Source organism: Sebastes umbrosus, chromosome 17 (assembly GCF_015220745.1).
Source record: "Sebastes umbrosus isolate fSebUmb1 chromosome 17, fSebUmb1.pri, whole genome shotgun sequence".
Lineage (NCBI taxonomy): Eukaryota > Metazoa > Chordata > Actinopteri > Perciformes > Sebastidae > Sebastes > Sebastes umbrosus.
Window position 1 is genome coordinate 30,126,906 of NC_051285.1, and position 20,285 is coordinate 30,147,190.

A 20,285-nucleotide genomic window follows, 5' to 3' on the forward strand; every position below is an offset into this window, starting at 1 on the left:
CTAGATAACTGGAGAAGAAGAAGACTAAGCTCAGTCAACTCTCAGTGGTCACACTGAGTCAGTGAATGGAGGGCTCATGGTGATCTTGGCTGGGCCGGTCCGGTCCGGTCCGGTCCGGTCCGGGACAAGCAGTGAATATAAAGATCCTTGCAGTGGCTGCTGACTGTTGACAACACTGTGCAGCTGACAGCCAGCGTGACCGACTCTGAATTAACATCTCACAGTGAAAGACGAAGAAGAAGAAGAAACTTAATCATTTAGAAGTCTCTGGAGACGGAAACGGTCTGTCTTTACTCAGTCACCAGAGACAGACGGAGACAGACGGAGACAGGGACACATGAACAACAGGTACTGTATCTCATAACTCAAACTACTGCTGGTTTTCTCTCTAAGCAGAGTGTTAGTGTTGGTACCAGGTGTTATTAGAGACTGAATGAAACCAGCCGGGCTCCGCAGCCTGAAGAGCAGAATAGAACCCATCTATTTAAACTAGAGCTGTCAGAGTTAACGCCATAATAACACGTTAACGCTAATTCATCTTAAAGCAACTCATTTATTTAACGCATCAACACAAATTTTTTGATTGTAGCAGCTCAGTTTTAAAGCTAGAGCGAAGATACTGGTATGATCTGAGACTAGAGAACCTGATGAATCCATCGGTACCAACCATGTCATGACCTCTGACCTCCAGATGTGTGAATGTAAAAGGATTCTATGAGTACCCACGAGTCTCCCCTTTACAGACATGCCCACCTAAAAGTCTGAAAATATCTGAAAAAATTCTGAAAAATATCCAAAACATTTCCAAAAAAAAGTCAGAAAAATGTCCAAAATAATATCCTAAAAATGTCTGAATAAGAGTCTGAAAACGTCAAAAAAAATAAAAAAAGTACAAAAAAGTCTGAAAATGTCCAAAAAAATAAAAAAAGTACAAAAAAGTCTGAAAATGTCCAAAAAATTGTCGGAAACTTATTCAAAAAATTTCGTTAAAAAAAAGTCTGATAAATTCTGAAAAAAATGTCAAAAAAGTCTGAATAATGTCTGAAAACATTCTGAAAATAATGTCTGAAAAGATTCTGAAAAAAATGTCAAAAACATGACCAAAAGAAGTCAGAAAAATGTTCCCAAAAAATGTCAAAGAAAAGTAAAAAGAAATTCTGAAAATTGTTAAAAAAATGTCCCAAAAGAAAGGCAGCAGAAAAGTCAGATCCTGGTATCATAGTAAACTATAGAACCTGATGAATCCATCGGTACCAACCATGTCAGACTGGCTGGTCGTGAAGAGGTTAAATAACGCTCCTAACTGTCATGTCCATGTTCAAAGGGGTCCCTTGACCTCTGACCTCCAGATCAGTGAATGTAAATGGGTTCTATGGGTACCCACGAGTCTCCCCTTTACAGACATGCCCACTTTATGATCATCACATGCAGTTTGGGGCAAGTCATAGTCAAGTCAGCACACTGACACACTGACAGCTGTTGTTGCCTGTTGGGCTGCAGTTTGCCATGTTATGATTGGAGCATATTGTTTTATGCTAAATGCAGTACCTGTGAGGGTTTCTGGATCAATATCTGTTATTGATCTGTGTTGTTCATTGATTTACAATAATAAATATATACATACATTTACATAAAGCAGCAGATTTGTCCACTCCTATGTTGATAAGAGGATTAAATACTTGACAGATCTCCCTTTAAGGTTCATTTAGAACAGATAGATAATGTGTGATTAACTGTTTTAATTGATTGAAGGTTCTAGTTTAACTGCTGGATCCTCGGTCACCATAACAATGCACAGACACTCGCAGCTGAAAGGATTCATGCAACTCCCCCCCCCCCCTCTGTCTGTGGACAGTAGGCTGATTCTGCAGCCTTACTCCTCCCTCCCTCCCTCTCTCTCTCTCCCTCCCTCTCCGTCCCTCTCCCTCCCTCCCTCTCTCTCTCCCTCTCTCTCCCTCTCTCTCCTGCTCTGCTGTTTTGGGCTCTATGTGTGTGACAGCTGCCTAATTGGGCATTCTCCCCTCGTCGTCAGAGCGCCGGCCTCTCCTCTCTCTCTCTCCTCCCTCTCTCTCTCTCTATCTCTCTCTCTCCTCCCTCTCTCTCTCCCTCCCTGGGCCGGGGCTGCTGACGAATGGCAGCGGATTACAGATGAGGACACGGTGACCTGCCTGACCTTGCTGCACAGCCGCGGGGGAGGGAGAGGGGAGGAGGGTGATAGAGCGCTAGCGGGGGGGGCTAGGACTGCATAGGGGGGGGGGGTGGTTATAGGTAGAGAAGGGGGGGGCGGGGGGGGTAAGCGGCGTCAGGTCAGCGGAGGATGAGGTCACAGGAAGGTGGGTGAGATATTGGGGAGGTGGGGGGGTTACCAGGTGGCTGGGCGGGGGGTGATCAGGAGAATGACGAGTGTCACATGACATCACCCCCTCCCTCCTCCCTCCCTCCCTCCCCCACCCACCCGTGTCAGTATGTCAAGGGCACGAGCCCCCGCTGGCAACCGCCACTGCGGCATTTTACCCCCCTTTATTTATATATTTATCTCCCTCCTCTTCCTCTCCTGTCTTTCACTTTTATTTATATATTTATCTTCTTCTCCTCCTCTTCCTCTCCTCCTCCTCTTCCTCTCCTCCTCTTCCCGATGTGTCTTTACGTGTCTATATCAGACGAGCAGCTCCTCTCTGACCGCTGGCGTGCCTCCACACGCCCCCGGGCCGCCTCGATGTGGTCGGTCAAAAGTAGGCGGCGGATCCTTGGAGTGGTGGTGAATTTTAATTTTCTGTGAGCTGTGTAGATATTCCCGTGCCCCCCCCCCACACCTTCCTGCTGTGTGTGAGACTGCCAAGGTGAGGTTGTGTCCTCTTGTTAAGAGCGATTAATGGCACTCGTTATGTACATAATGAAATATCCCTGCTGATGCATCGGGTGGCGTTGTCTCTCTCTCCCCCCGTCACACACTCCTACTGCCTCTATGTGTGTGTGTGTGTGTGTGTGTGTGTGTGTGTAGTGTAACACTGAGGATGCTTTGTTACAGCCTCCAGGCAACTCAGCTATGTGTTTGATACGGTGTAGAGACCCCCCCTCACCCCCCCTAAGCCATCTCTCCAAATGAAAAACGAATGTGAATTAAGAACCTGTCAGTTTGTTCCTCTTTCTTTCTCTTTAGATGCAACAACGGCAGCTCGCTGCGTGACGTGTTCAGAGAGAGAGAGGCTGGTCTGACTGCAGGAGGAACTTTAGATCAAACCTCCTTCTGTGTGTTCTCTTAGAGCCTCTAATGTTCACTAACATCAGCCTCTAATGTTCACCCAACAACAGCCTCTAATGTTCACCCAACAACAGCCTCTAATGTTCACCCAACAACAGCCTCTAATGTTCACTAACACCAGCCTCTAATGTTCACCCAACAACAGCCTCTAATGTTCACCCAACAACAGCCTCTAATGTTCACTAACATCAGCCTCTAATGTTCACCCAACAACAGCCCTTAATGTTCACTAACATCAGCCTCTAATGTTCACTAACACCAGCCTCTAATGTTCACTAACATCAGCCTCTAATGTTCACTAACAACAACCTCTAATGTTCACTAACACCAGCCTCTAATGTTCACTAACATCAGCCTCTAATGTTCACTAACAGCATCTAATGTTCACTAACATCAGCCTCTAATGTTCACTAACATCAGCCTCTAATGTTCACTAACAGCCTCTAATGTTCACTAACACCAGCCTCTAATGTTCACTAACAGCCTCTAATGTTCACTAACATCAGCCCTTAATGTTCACTAACATCAGCCTCTAATGTTCACTAACAGCCTCTAATGTTCACTAACATCAGCCTCTAATGTTCACTAACAGCCTCCAGGCAACTCAGCTATGTTCACTAACACCAGCCTCTAATGTTCACCCAACATCAGCCTCTAATGTTCACTAACAACAACCTCTAATGTTCACTAACATCAGCCTCTAATGTTCACTAACAGCCCTTAATGTTCACTAACATCAGCCTCTAATGTTCACTAACATCAGCCTCTAATGTTCACTAACAGCCTCTAATGTTCACTAACATCAGCCCCTAATGTTCACTAACACCAGCCTCTAATGTTCACTAACATCAGCCTCTAATGTTCACCAACATCAGCCTCTAATGTTCATTAACATCAGCTTCCAATGTTCACTAACATCAGCCCTTAATGTTCACTAACAACAGCCTCAAATGTTCACTAACACCAGCCTCTAATGTTCACTAACAACAGTCTCTAATGTTCACTAACAACAGCCTCTAATGTTCACTAACAACAGCCCTTAATGTTCACTAACATCAGCCTCTAATGTTCACTAACACCAGCCTCTAATGTTCACTAACATCAGCCTCTAATGTTCACTAACACCAGCCTCTAATGTTCACCAACAACAGCCTCTAATGTTCACTAACAACAGCCTCTAATGTTCACTAACAACAGCCCTTAATGTTCACTAACATCAGCCTCTAATGTTCACTAACAACAGCCCTTAATGTTCACTAACATCAGCCTCTAATGTTCACTAACACCAGCCTCTAATGTTCACCAACAACAGCCTCTAATGTTCACTAACAACAGCCTCTAATGTTCACTAACAACAGCCCTTAATGTTCACTAACAACAGCCTCTAATGTTCACTAACAACAGCCCTTAATGTTCACTAACATCAGCCTCTAATGTTCACTAACAACAGCCCTTAATGTTCACTAACATCAGCCTCTAATGTTCACCAACATCAGCCTCTAATGTTCACCAACATCAGCCTCTAATGTTCACCAACACCAGCCTCTAATGTTCACCAACACCAGCCTCTAATGTTCACCTTGTGTGTTTCTGGGATGAGTCGCTGCTCGCTTCCCTATAGGTTTTTATTTTGATCTCGTGTTTGTGTGTGTGTGTGTGTGTGTGTGTGTGTGTGTGTGTGTGTGTGTGTGTGTGTGTGTGTGTATGTGTGTATGTGTGTACGTGTGTGTGTGTGTGTGTGTGTGTGTGTGTGTGTGTGTGTACGTGTGCTCTAACACCATTCAGTGCCTGAGTCAAGCTGTGCTAGCTCTTTTAATCCCACGCCCCGGTGCACGTAGGCTTGATTAGTGGCAGCAGTTATCTGGGCAGAAGACAACACGCCCTCCGCTAGCGTTTGGTCAGGTCTGGGGCACCGGGTGGGGGGGCGGGGGAGTCATGAGAAAGGTGAACGAGGAAGGAGAAAGGGGGAGAGGGGGAGGATGAGGAGAGAGAGAGAGGAGGATGAGGGGAGAGAGGGAGGATGAGGGGAGAGAGGGAGGATGAGGAGAGGATGAGGGGAGAGAGAGGGAGAGGGAGAGAGGTATGTCTGAAGGCTGATTAGTATTCTAGAGAAGTTGTGCTGCCAGTAGAGCAAATTGATTACTGCACTTTACCTGTATCAGCCTCCCAGCTCAGGATGACAAGCTGCAGAGCATGATGGGTGTCTGCCGTCACCAACCAACCAACCAAACAACCGACTGACCAAACAACCAACCAACCAACCGACCAACAGACCAACCAACCAACCGCAGCACCACAACTAGCATTCAGCTCAGTGAGGACTTCCGTCACTTTGTTGGTAACTTCTGACTCCGTTTACCAGAACATAGTTCCCTCCATCCTCTCCGTCTCCGTCTCCGTCCTTACAGAGGACTAATAAGAGGCCTGTTACAGTCCTCTGTCTCTCTCTGTGTGTCTGATTTAACTTATCAACATGGAAGTGGACAATATGCTGCTTTATACATTAATGCATGTATATATTTATTATAGTAAATCAATGAACAACACAAAACAATGACAGATATAGTCCAGAGGCCCGGTAACCACGCTCCCTCAGTGGACCGTGGACCTGACAGGTAACCACACCACCACACTGGACAGACGAGCAGCACCACACATCAAATGGGTGACAAATATCCCGTAATTGGATCTATTTATCAGCAGCGAACACATCTGGTTTTGAGTACTGAGACTCTTTCCTCACTCTTTTGTTCCCGAGTTCCACTCTAAAGGTCAAAGGTCACCAAGGTTCAGTGGAGCTTCAAATCCAGCTCTGAGTGGTTGGTGTTGGAGAGGATTGCATCACCAGTGTGAGGGACACTTATCCGGTAAATCCTGTCTGAGTAGAGAGTTCAGTTCATAGAGACTTAGACTAGATGTCATCCAGGCTGGATACGTGTGTTCCTCCACCACCCTCAGGCTACAGGTGTCTGGGGTAAACCCGCCCCCCCACCCAGCACGCAGAGGAACCATGCCCAGGTCCATTACTGTAGTTAGAGCATCATGCCCAGGTCCATTACTGTAGTTAGAGCACCATGCCCAGGTCCATTACTGTAGTTAGAGCACCATGCCCAGGTCCATTACTGTAGTTAGAGCATCATGCCCAGGTCCATTACTGTAGTTAGAGCACCATGCCCAGGTCCATTACTGTAGTTAGAGCATCATGCCCAGGTCCATTACTGTAGTTAGAGCACCATGCCCAGGTCCATTACTGTAGTTAGAGCACCATGCCCAGGTCCATTACTGTAGTTAGAGCACCATGCCCAGGTCCATTACTGTAGTTAGAGCACCATGCCCAGGTCCATTACTGTAGTTAGAGCACCATGCCCTGGTCCATTACTGTAGTTAGAGCATCAGGTCCATTACTGTAGTTAGAGCACCATGCACAGGTCCATTACTGTAGTTAGAGCACCATGCCCCGGTCCATTACTGTAGTTAGAGCACCATGCCCAGGTCCATTACTGTAGTTAGACCATCATGCCCAGGTCCATTACTGTAGTTAGACCATCATGCCCAGGTCCATTACTGTAGTTAGAGCACCATGCACAGGTCCATTACTGTAGTTAGAGCATCATGCCCAGGTCTATTACTGTAGTTAGAGCACCATGCACAGGTCCATTACTGTAGTTAGACCATCATGCCCAGGTCCATTACTGTAGTTAGAGCACCATGCACAGGTCCATTACTGTAGTTAGAGCACCATGCACCATGCCCAGGTCCATTACTGCAGTTAGAGCACCATGCCCAGGTCCATTACTGTAGTTAGAGCACCATGCACCATGCCCAGGTCCATTACTGTAGTTAGAGCACCATGCCCAGGTCTATTACTGTAGTTAGAGCATCATGCCCAGGTCCATTACTGTAGTTAGAGCACCATGCACAGGTCCATTACTGTAGTTAGAGCACCATGCCCAGGTCCATTACTGTAGTTAGAGCATCATGCCCAGGTCTATTACTGTAGTTAGAGCATCATGCCCAGGTCCATTACTGTAGTTAGAGCACCATGCACAGGTCCATTACTGTAGTTAGAGCACCATGCCCAGGTCCATTACTGTAGTTAGAGCACCATGCCCAGGTCCATTACTGTAGTTAGAGCATCATGCCCTGGTCCATTACTGTAGTTAGAGCACCATGCCCAGGTCCATTACTGTAGTTAGAGCACCATGCCCAGGTCCATTACTGTAGTTAGAGCACCATGCCCAGGTCCATTACTGTAGTTAGAGCATCATGCCCTGGTCCATTACTGTAGTTAGAGCACCATGCCCAGGTCCATTACTGTAGTTAGAGCACCATGCCCAGGTCCATTACTGTAGTTAGAGCACCATGCCCAGGTCCATTACTGTAGTTAGAGCACCATGCCCAGGTCCATTACTGTAGTTAGAGCATCATGCCCTGGTCCATTACTGTAGTTAAAGCATCATGCCCAGGTCCATTACTGTAGTTAAAGCATCATGCCCAGGTCCATTACTGTAGTTAGAGCATGCAGCGGGATAACCCCCCCCCTGAGCATCGCTCCACAGAGAGGACTCTCCCTGCTGCTATCTGAATGTATTATTATTATTCATCACTAGAAGTGACTTCTTCTAAAGGTACCAACACTCTCATCTCTACCTGTAAACCGAGGCTACGTATAAAAGTATAAACCCTGTTACTGTTTACTAGCAGAGCTGAGCAGCGCTGCACGCAACAGTTATGGAACACTTCCCTGTAATGAGTGACGTAATTGATTTGACATTCAGTAATTACTGGAGCTGTCAACGTTAATACAGGATAATAACACGTTGTACGACCAGGTCATACGAGCTCATCATGAAGGAAGTTAAATAATGCTCCACACTCACGCTTAAGTTGGGCGAGGAAAAACTGTCATGTCCATCTTCAAACTATTTGTATTCTAAAACTTTTCCACCTAAATACTAAATAGTATATTTGTAGTGGAGTGACATTTAATGATCACCTTTTAAAAGCCCTTTACCTTTAAAGAGACCGACTGAACTGAATCATTCTGCAGCTATAGTGTCCTTCCTCTGTTCTATAGCAAACTGATATTTACTCTATAAATAAATGTGACTTTGATTAAAGTATTGTACAGTAGAGTAAAGTAAAGTATATTGCTGCTGTTCTCTGTATGAATGTGATGGGACATGGTAAAATGAATGCTGTCATCCTGTATGAGACCAGAGAACCTGTGAGGTTCCTGAAGCCCTCCGTGAGACGCTGAGGTGATTTCCGTCGTCTGTATCGCCGTGGTTACTCCACCCTCCTCTGAGATTGTTATTCTAATGACTCAGTGTTTTCTGGCTGCGTTCTTGCAGCGCTGAAAGAACCTAAAGTGCTCCCAAAGTCTACAGATTCTAATCTGTGATGTCATATTGATGCATAGCCTGAAGCGGCTCCATTAGACGGACTTTGTGGACTCATACGATGTCCGCCTGTACTTTTACATCTACGAGGAAATTTAGATGATAGCGGGGGGGCTATTAGTTCTGTTCCAGAAACCGGAGTCTTATCTGTGTCCAACAATCAGCCCCATTACTTTCACCTTGTTCTGCTTTCACCGTCCAGAGGGTGAGACGAGGAGCTGCTGCTCATCCTGCCCACAGATGATAAAACACGTTCTTTTATTAATAACCTGATACTTCCTCTTCACTATTCCTGACACAGGGAGGTCAGAGGTCAGAGGTCAGAGGTCAAACACATAGCTGAGCCCCTGGACTGGAGCTGGTAGTGATCTACTGTTAAAAACAGGGACATGAACTCTGTCCTCAGGCTAAAGGGCGGTCTCTCTCTCTCCCTGATACGTGTGCTGCCTGTCCTAGGACCAGACATCGTCCTCTCTGTGTCGTCTCAGTTTAACGTAGGACCAGACATCGTCCTCTCTGTGTAGTCTCAGTGTAACGTAGGACCAGACATCGTCCTCTCTGTAGACTCAGTGTAACGTAGGACCAGACATCGTCCTCTCTGTGTAGTCTCAGTGTAACGTAGGACCAGACATCGTCCTCTCTGTGTAGTCTCAGTGTAACGTAGGACCAGACATCGTCCTCTCTGTGTAGTCTCAGTGTAACGTAGGACCAGACATCGTCCTCTCTGTGTAGTCTCAGTGTAACGTAGGACCAGACATCGTCCTCTCTGTGTAGTCTCAGTGTAACGTAGGACCAGACATCGTCCTCTCTGTAGACTCAGTGTAACGTAGGACCAGACATCGTCCTCTCTGTGTAGTCTCAGTGTAACGTAGGACCAGACATCGTCCTCTCTGTGTAGTCTCAGTGTAACGTAGGACCAGACATCGTCCTCTCTGTGTAGTCTCAGTGTAACGTAGGACCAGACATCGTCCTCTCTGTAGACTCAGTGTAACGTAGGACCAGACATCGTCCTCTCTGTGTAGTCTCAGTGTAACATAGGACCAGACATCGTCCTCTCTGTGTAGTCTCAGTGTAACGTAGGACCAGACATCGTCCTCTCTGTGTAGTCTCAGTGTAACGTAGGACCAGACATCGTCCTCTCTGTGTCGTCTCAGTGTAACGTAGGACCAGACATCGTCCTCTCTGTGTAGTCTCAGTGTAACGTAGGACCAGACATCGTCCTCTCTGTAGACTCAGTGTAACGTAGGACCAGACATCGTCCTCTCTGTGTAGTCTCAGTGTAACGTAGGACCAGACATCGTCCTCTCTGTGTAGTCTCAGTGTAACGTAGGACCAGACATCGTCCTCTCTGTGTAGTCTCAGTGTAACGTAGGACCAGACATCGTCCTCTCTGTAGACTCAGTGTAACGTAGGACCAGACATCGTCCTCTCTGTGTAGTCTCAGTGTAACGTAGGACCAGACATCGTCCTCTCTGTAGTCTTAGTGTAACGTAGGACCAGACATCGTCCTCTCTGTGTAGTCTCAGTGTAACGTAGGACCAGACATCGTCCTCTCTGTGTAGTCTCAGTGTAACGTAGGACCAGACATCGTCCTCTCTGTGTAGTCTCAGTGTAACGTAGGACCAGACATCGTCCTCTCTGTAGACTCAGTGTAACGTAGGACCAGACATCGTCCTCTCTGTGTAGTCTCAGTGTAACGTAGGACCAGACATCGTCCTCTCTGTGTAGTCTCAGTGTAACGTAGGACCAGACATCGTCCTCTCTGTGTAGTCTCAGTGTAACGTAGGACCAGACATCGTCCTCTCTGTGTAGTCTCAGTGTAACGTAGGACCAGACATCGTCCTCTCTGTGTAGTCTCAGTGTAACGTAGGACCAGACATCGTCCTCTCTGTGTAGTCTCAGTGTAACGGGGTCTGTAAGCTGATACCTGACTGACCGATGGACACACGAGGACAACGTAAACACTCCATTATCTGTTCTCTCAGCACACAGGTAGGATGCTCAGTGAAGTGCTAACTTGTGTTCCTCAGCTTCAGACTGAACACATTCAACAGATATGATGATCTAGTTCTCTCTCATCATCCTGCAGCTCTTCTTTCATCATATTCAGTTAATGCACATTAAAGAATGATTTATTTCATCATTTATATCTATCATGTGTTTATCATGAATCAATCCAGAACTAGTCACGTTGCAGTTTAAACTCACGTCATCACTTCATGTTTATTCCTGTTAGACATTTGTGTGAAATAGTCATAACTAGCAGATGAATTATTGAGTTATGGCCAAAAACATGTTCTGGGAGGTCACAGTGACCTTGAACATGTGACCTCCTAAAATCTAATCAGTTCATCCTCGAGTCCGACCGGTCTGCCAAATATGAAGAAACTCCCTCCGGGCGCTCCAGAGACGGGGACGGACAGAATAGAAACCAGAACTGAGACGGGGACAGACAGAATAGAAACAAACTGTACAAACCCTGATTGTAAATATTAAATATTATGTTGAATATGTACTACGATGGGATCTCCTGTTGTGTGTGGGGAACCCCGAGGACAGCCGAGGACGCAGTCACGTGGGAACGAATGACAGCCAATAGAAAACCAAGCTGACTGAAGAAGGACGGACGACCATCATGGCGGCCGCGGCTAACGCATGAGCTAATGCTAAACGTGAAGCATAAAGTAGAGATGGAGCTCAGAGACGGAGGAGCAACTGGTTGATTAGTGTTTATATATAACATGTCTCCATGACGACATCCATCCATCCATTCATCCAGCGTGAGCTCTGTGGACTGAAGTCACACAAAGTTTAGATTCACTTCAAAACACACTTTAGTCTGAACGTCTCCCGTCGGGTCGCTGTCCCTTTAAATAACTTTATTCTCCTCTCTACCTCCCTCCCTCCCCGGAGGTTTATCACTGTGACTCTCCTCTCCCTCTTCCATCTCCCCCCCGCTCTCTCTCTCTCTCTCTCTCTCACACACACACACAGTGTGTGTGTGTGTGTCTGGCAGCTCCAGAGCAGTTAGCAGGCATCTCTTGGCTCGCTGCAGAGAGAATAAGACGCTCTCATTACTGCCCTTAAAGAGCTCTCTGCCCTCTCCGAGTCCAGCAGAGCCTCCGACACACCGGAGCACAAAGTCACAGCAAACACTGACAAGAGTTAAAGGCTACTTCATGTCCTCACAGCTCAATCCTGAGAGTGTGTGTGTGTGTGTGTGTGTGTGTGGTTGATGGTCTCTACCCCCCCCCCCCCTCCCTGTTCCTCTTTAATGTCACAGGGCTGGCTCATATGACCTTGAGCAGCAGCGTTGGCACGGCGAGAGCGAGAGCTGCCTCGCCTGCGGGCGCCCTTGAACTGGATCTGCAAGACAAAAAAAAAAAAAAAAAACCTTCACGCGGCCTGATAGACATCTCAGCCCTCCTCCTACACCCCCCCACACCACCTATCCTCCCCCTGTTCTCCTCAGCTCTTTTATTCAATCTACGCCACTCCTTATCTGTTCCCCCTGGTGGGAAGAGATTTATCAGAACGCTGTATCTTTAACCTCTCTGTCAGACTCAGATACAAACACAATTTCAAAATGTCTGACCGGCCTGCACACATTTATTTTTAAACCTCCTCCTCCTCTTCCTCCTCCATGCACAAGCCCCGTGCCGTTTCAGGAGAGGGGATTGGGTGGTGCTTTATGGAATACACCTGTGAGATGATGACATCCAGTCCAGAGGTGCTGGTGTTTACGTACGAGGACATTCCAGAGTGTTTCCCCTCCCGGCTCTGCTCCGAGCCGCCGGCACACGGTGACCTGTAGCTTCAAAACAAACATCCAGCAGCCTCTCCGCTCCGAGGAAGAGCGTCGGCTCACCGGCCAATCGAGGTTCTCCTACTAAGAGGGGCGGTGCCTCGGAGCCAGTGTTTTGACAGGTTGATGATGACCTGCTGGGTCCCCGATGAAGACCTCTGGTTCTCCAAAGTAAACAGGGCCGGTCCAGAGTCCAGAGTCCAGAGTCTGGCTCTGCTCTCTAGCATGAGAGAGCTCGTCTACTGTAAGAGCACAAAGAAGGGCTTTTTATCAGCATGCAAATATTGCGGCACCCTCCCCGCGCCTGTGACCGGGGCCACCGAGGTTCAAGTAATACAGTAAATATTAGCACTGCCTTGTGAGAAGCGATGTGTTCAATACTGCGTGTTTGAAAGGCCTTTTCTTCTGAGCGGAACAACACAATAGTGTGTGTGCTCAGGACCGTATCGGGCTCTCTGAGCGCGGCCGAGCCCTCCTACTGCTTCTCTTCATGCCTGACCTTTCAGAACTGTAATGTTATCACATGTCACACGCAGGCCTGCTGGAAACCATCTGCTAAAGGCACTGAGGTGGCTCCCTATCACCACAAACACTGGCTGGAGTGGCCAAGTACTGGTTCTGACTGGTTTTACCGCTCAGCATGTCTCACCTTCACACACACATACACACACACACACGTAGAGAGACAGACGGCGTACACCCCCTCAGAGGCTGTTGTTGAGCGACATGAGCCACGAGCAGTCTCCTCAATTAGCGTTAAGGGGCTTTCGCACAGAGACATGAAGTTCTGGGGCTAAGAATAACACGAGACCGGTCTGCTGGGCTCGGGAGCACGGCACCGGGAAGAGTGTACTCACCGGAGCCGCGCCGCTAATCCCATCCCCCGCCACGTTTAGCCCCACCTCGGGATATTATGTTATGTTGTTAGTGTGACACGTTGGCTAATAAGGCTGTTTTTACACGCAGTGAAACGGATATGATGAACATTAGAGGGGCTGATACTCTAATGACCCCCCCCACATCTAAAACTACACGCTCGTTTCATCTCAGGGAGACGGGAGCATTGAAATATTAAAAAGGCCCACTATAGACCCCCCTCCACATAGGAGAGCCAAACAGCAGGCCCGGTTGTGGAGGCCCCGTGGTGTCCCCGTGGTGTCCCCGTGGTGTCCCCGTGGCGTCCTGGGAGATTCATTACAGGCAGATTTGTTCCACATAGTGAAATATGAGTGAGCTCCATAAGCAGACCCCCCGATGCACCAATAAGCCCCGATACTCCGTTTCTCAATACAACCAGACACAGATATGATTATTGGTGAGGAGCGGATCAGAACCAGCGTTCATCCCCACTGTCTGTCTGAGACGCAGCAGGAAGTCACACATGAGGACCGTCTTCCAAAACATCAACATGAGCTAAATGGACCCACTAAAGTCTAGATCTGACATTAAGATCCATAATCAGCCTGGTTCAGCTGGTTCAGAATAATACAATCTGGATTCAATGATTATGTTGTTGATGACGGTAGTAAGAAGAGAACAGAGGTATGCAGGTCTACAGCTCAAGAATCAGTGACACGACCACCACAACATCACACTTCATCCGTCACCACAAAACCCACAAACAGTACGTGTGTAACGTAAGTACGTTACTAACACAGCTGCGTGCTCAAATTCACAGTTTATCAATCTGGATGATGGAGGCAGCGGTATTTTGGTGTTGGATTACACTGACCAGTGTACTCCTAGTACTACTACTACTACTACTCCTAGTACTACTGCTGCTACTACTACTACTACTCCTAGTACTACTACTACTACTACTCCTAGTACTACTGCTGCTACTACTACTACTACTCCTAGTACTACTACTACTACTACCGTACTACTCCTAGTACTACTGCTGCTACTACTACTACTACTACTACTACTACTACTACTACTACTACTGCTACTACTACTACTACTACTACTACTACTACTACTACTACTGGTATCATAGTAAACTGTAGAACCTGATGGATCCATCGGTACCAACCATGTCAGACTAGCTGGTCATGAAGAGGTTAAATAACGCTCCTAACTGTCATGTCCATGTTCAAAGGGGTCCCTTGACCTCTGACCTCCAGATCAGTGAATGTAAATGGGTTCTATGGGTACCCACGAGTCTCCCCTTTACAGACATGCCCACTTTATGATCATCACATGCAGTTTGGGGCAAGTCATAGTCAAGTCAGCACACTGACACACTGACAGCTGTTGTTGCCTGTTGGGCTGCAGTTTGCCATGTTATGATTGGAGCATATTGTTTTATGCTAAATGCAGTACCTGTGAGGGTTTCTGGATCAATATCTGTCATTGATTTGTATTTTTTACATTTATTTATCTATTTACACATTTTTTATCTATTACATTTTTATTTTACATTTATTTATCTATTTTTTATTTTACATTTTTATATGTATTTTAGACTTTACATTTAAATTGTTCAATATATTTATTTATTTTTAATTTTTTAATATTTATTATTTATCTATTAATTTTTACTTTAAATTTTTGTTTTTCATGTCTATTTATCCATTTATTTATTTTTTATATTTATGTATTTATATATTTTATTATACATAAGTAAGTACATATACTACATATACATTATGCATAAATACCTGTGAGGGTTTCTGGATCAATATCTCTCATTGATTTGTGTTGTTCATTGATTTACAATAATATATATATATATACATTTACATAAAGCAGCAGATTTGTCCATAAATAATCCATATTTCAGGATTAAAATCTCCCTTTAAGGTACATTTAGAACAGATAAAACATGTGATTAATGGTGATTAACTATGAACAATCATGTGATTAAATTCAGACCGACAGCCGTAGTTAAATGTAATCTTGTTGAATGTAGTTTTTGCAGAGAAAGGTGAATAAATACAGTTGTCTGATGTGTTCACAGTAATATGAAATAGATAATAGAGAGGGAGTTATGAGCTGTTTAACGTCTAACACTCGCTCCATGTTGTTTTGTACCATAGTATTAGACTATGTATTAAATGGTATTGGTATGGACTGCTATATCTCTGGTATGGTGACGTCCCTCGACAGCGCTGCAGAGATACTGGAGCTCCTTTGAAAAGTTCCCCATGATGAGTTAAATAAAAGCTCTCTCTTTTGTCTCGTGAGAGCTCATGTAGGCAAATTATCTCCTCACATGTCTGGCATCGGCACAGATGATATGCAAAGAGGTCAGTGCAGCTGAATAAGCATCTGTATTGCTCGTTCTCTAAACCACAGTTGAACTCGGTACAGTAAATAACCTGACCTGAATAAAGTCGAGCAAATCTGGGAGAAGGCGGCCTATATTTAGAAAAACGGCAGCGACCGTGTCAGAGAAAGAGAAACGCGAACAGATCCTTCACTTGTGAGCGTGTGTGGCTCTGAGCTCAGCTCGTCAGGTCTGACTGCAGTAATCAAACGTTATTACTGGGGGACGTATAGGAGGCGGCGGAGCTTCACAGACTCCCCCCGCTACTGTAGAGGCTTATATGTGCGTGTGTTTTTTGAAGTGTGCGGCTGGGGAGCGAGGAGAGACCTCGGCACTCGGCTTGGGGCGTATAATCTACGGTTCATTTGCAGCTTTTCTCCCCAGTATGACAAGCCGTTTACAAGACGGAGCCTCTGCTGCTGACCCAGTTCTGAGAGGCTGCGTCTCGCGACAAGGCCCTGCCTCCCCATCAGGCCCTGCTCCTCGTCTAACCGACGATAACACCGCCACCCTCTGCCTCCGTGAACTGTGGGAGAAAAAAAATAGGTCGCCCTGACCCACTTTTCTTCTTCTTCTTCTTCTTTTTTTCTCTCTCTCTCTCTCTCTCTCTCTCTCTCTCCTCCCTCCCTCCCTCCCTAACATCGTGCAAAGAGTTCTGCAGAGCATGATCGAGGGAGACAGTAGGAGGGAGAGAGAGAGTAGGAGGGAGACAGTAGGAGGGAGAGTAGGAGGGAGAGAGGGAGAAAGGGAGAGAGTAGGAGGGAGAGAGGGAGAGAGTAGGAGGGAGAGAGGGAGACAGTAGGAGGGAGAGAGGGAGACAGTAGGAGGGAGAGAGTAGGAGGGACAGAGGGAGAGAATAGGAGGGAGAGAGGGAGAGAGTAGGAGGGAGAGAGTAGGAGGGACAGAGGGAGAGAATAGGAGGGAGAGAGGGAGAGAGTAGGAGGGAGAGAGGGAGGCAGTAGGAGGGAGAGAGGGAGAGAGTAGGAGGGAGAGAGGGAGGCAGTAGGAGGGAGAGAGTAGGACTACTCCACCTCCTGACTCCTCCTGACTCCTCCACCTCCTGATTCCTCCTGACTCCTCCACCTCCTGACTCCTCCTGACTCCTCCTGACTCCTCCTGACTCCTCCACCTCCTGACTCCTCCTGACTCCTCCTGACTCCTCCTGACTCCTCCACCTCCTGACTCCTCCTGACTCCTCCTGACTCCTCCACCTCCTGACTCCTCCTGACTCCTCCTGACTCCTCCTGACTCCTCCTGATTCCTCTGTCTCCTCTTCTAGGTGTCCGTTATCTCCCGTCTTCCTCAGAATGCTAGATGGGATCCTCCTCTGTATTTAAACAGGGAGGTCCAGGCTGCTTTCTGCAGCAGTCATTGAACAGCATGAAGGTATGACATGATGTCATCCAGCAGAGAGATGATGAGCCTCTCTCTGAGCCTCTCTCTGAGCCTCTCTCTGCCCTGACGCCCGGTAGCATGACACTGGCCCCTCGGATGCCTCCGTGTGGGCTAGGACAGCTCACGCTCTCACGCTAACCCTTCCCTCATTAAGCCGCGCTCGCTCATGCATCGCTTGTGTAATCCCGCCGTACATTAAACCGCCGCTCTCCTACGACAGGCAGCACGCCGCTCCGACAACAGCTGAGGGGTTCCATTCATTTATAAAACAGATAGTTGGTTCTGCGACGCCCTTCGTATCTGGAGCCGTCGTGAAACGCCTAATCAACGCACACCTTTTGACTGCTCATTTAAATATTAATGCTCCGGCCACAAATCATCACTCATCACTCACACCGGTGCCTCGCTGTCGCTTAGCAACCATTGTTTAGCTTCTGTTCAAGAGCTATATTTGTAGGAGTGAGTGACATTTAATTATCACCTTTTAAAAAGCCCTTTACCTTTACAGAGACCGACTGAACTGAATCATTCTACTGCAGCTGTAGTTCCTCTGTTCTATAGCAGCAGTGAGCTGCTCCTCACCGTGCATTATACTGATTATACCCATCTTAGTGAGCTGCTCCTCACTGTGCATTACACTAATAATACACATCTTAGTGAGCTGCTCCTCACCGTGCATTACACTGATAATACACATCTTAGTGAGCTGCTCCTCACCGTGCATTACACTGATAATATACATCTTAGTGAGCTGCTCCTCACCGTGCATTACACTGATAATACACATCTTAGTGAGCTGCTCCTCACCGTGCATTACACTGATTATACACATCTTAGTGAGCTGCTCCTCACCGTGCAATACACTGATTATACACATCTTAGTGAGCTGCTCCTCACCGTGCATTACACTGGTTATACACATCTTAGTGAGCTGCTCCTCACTGTGCATTACACTAATAATACACATCTTAGTGAGCTGCTCCTCACCGTGCATTACACTGATAATACACATCTTAGTGAGCTGCTCCTCACCGTGCATTACACTGGTTATACACATCTTAGTGAGCTGCTCCTCACCGTGCAATACACTGATAATACACATCTTAGTGAGCTGCTCCTCACCGTGCATTACACTGATAATACACATCTTAGTGAGCTGCTCCTCACCGTGCATTACACTGATTATACACATCTTAGTGAGCTGCTCCTCACCGTGCAATACACTGATTATACACATCTTAGTGAGCTGCTCCTCACCGTGCAATACACTAATTATATACATCTTAGTGAGCTGCTCCTCACCGTGCAATACACTGATTATATACATCTTAGTGAGCTGCTCCTCACCGTGCAATACACTGATAATACACATCTTAGTGAGCTGCTCCTCACCGTGCATTATACTGATTATACACATGTTAGTGAGCTGCTCCTCACTGTGCAATACACTGATTATACACGTCTTAGTGAGCTGCTCCTCACCGTGCATTATACTGATAATACACATCTTAGTGAGCTGCTCCTCACCGTGCAATACACTGGTAATACACATCTTAGTGAGCTGCTCCTCACCGTGCATTATACTGATTATACACGTTAGTGAGCTGCTCCTCACTGTGCAATACACTGATTATACACGTCTTAGTGAGCTGCTCCTCACCGTGCAATACACATCTTAGTGAGCTGCTCCTCACCGTGCAATACACTGATTATACACATCTAGTGAGCTGCTCCTCACCGTGCAATACACTGATTATACACATCTTAGTGAGCTGCTCCTCACCGTGCAATACACTGATTATACACATCTTAGTGAGCTGCTCCTCACCGTGCATTACACTGGTTATACACATCTTAGTGAGCTGCTCCTCACCGTGCAATACACTGATTATACACATCTTAGTGAGCTGCTCCTCACCGTGCATTACACTGGTTATACACATCTTAGTGAGCTGCTCCTCACCGTGCATTACACTGGTTATACACATCTTAGTGAGCTGCTCCTCACCGTGCATTACACTGGTTATACACATCTTAGTGAGCTGCTCCTCACCGTGCAATACACTGATTATACACATCTTAGTGAGCTGCTCCTCACCGTGCAATACACTGATTATACACATCTTAGTGAGCTGCTCCTCACCGTGCATTACACTGATAATACACATCTTAGTGGGCTGCTCCTCACCGTGCAATACACTGATTATACACATCTTAGTGAGCTGCTCCTCACCGTGCATTACACTGATAATACACATCTTAGTGAGCTGCTCCTCACCGTGCAATACACTGATTATACACATCTTAGTGAGCTGCTCCTCACCGTGCATTACACTGATAATACACATCTTAGTGAGCTGCTCCTCACCGTGCATTACACTGATTTTACACATCTTATTGAGCTGCTCCTCACCGTGCATTACACTGATTATACACATCTTAGTGAGCTGCTCCTCACCGTGCATTACACTGATTTTACACATCTTAGTGAGCTGCTCCTCACCATGCAATACACTGATTATACACATCTTAGTGAGCTGCTCCTCACCGTGCATTACACTGATAATACACATCTTAGTGAGCTGCTCCTCACCGTGCATTACACTGATTTTACACATCTTAGTGAGCTGCTCCTCACCGTGCATTACACTGATTTTACACATCTTAACTAGAGCTGTTAACGTAATAATAACACGTTGACGCAAATTCATGTTAACGCCACTAATTTCTTTAACACAACTTGTGATTTTTAGGTTGTAGCGGCTCAGTTTTAATTAGGGATGCACCGTTACCACCTTTTTTTTTAGGTACAAGTACAAGTACTTACATTTGGGTGCTCTCCGATACCAAGTACCGATAGCACTAGGGGTCTGCGATGTCGGCAACCAACCCGATCCGTCTTGAAACACGGACCAAGGAGTCTAACGCACGCACGAGTCAGAGGGTGCAAGCAAACTAGAGAACCTGACGAAGCCATCGGTACCAACCAGATCATACTAGCAGGTTAAGTAACGCTCCAAAAACCGATGTATATAATATAGATATTAAACTGGAGTTTTAAAGTTTGACCAGTTTGTTGCCACATTAAAAAGGTTTACACTTCAACTGTAATTCCTGTTAAAGATTTCTTTTTTTACCGAGTTGCTGAAT

The 20,285-nt window shown here is 46.4% G+C and overlaps 1 protein-coding gene and 1 long non-coding RNA gene across 2 annotated transcripts in view; one reads left to right on the plus strand and one right to left on the minus strand.

Moving 5' to 3' along the window:
* The window catches only part of nrip1b (nuclear receptor interacting protein 1b), a 50,758-nt gene that overhangs the window by 14,332 nt on the left and 16,141 nt on the right, over window positions 1-20,285 (minus strand). The gene's annotated exons all lie outside the window — the stretch shown is intronic.
* On the plus strand, window positions 6,495-7,161 carry LOC119476177. The gene is made up of 3 exons (XR_005203964.1): window positions 6,495-6,568; window positions 6,691-6,786; window positions 7,121-7,161. It is a non-coding gene; the product is annotated as an uncharacterized LOC119476177 (long non-coding RNA).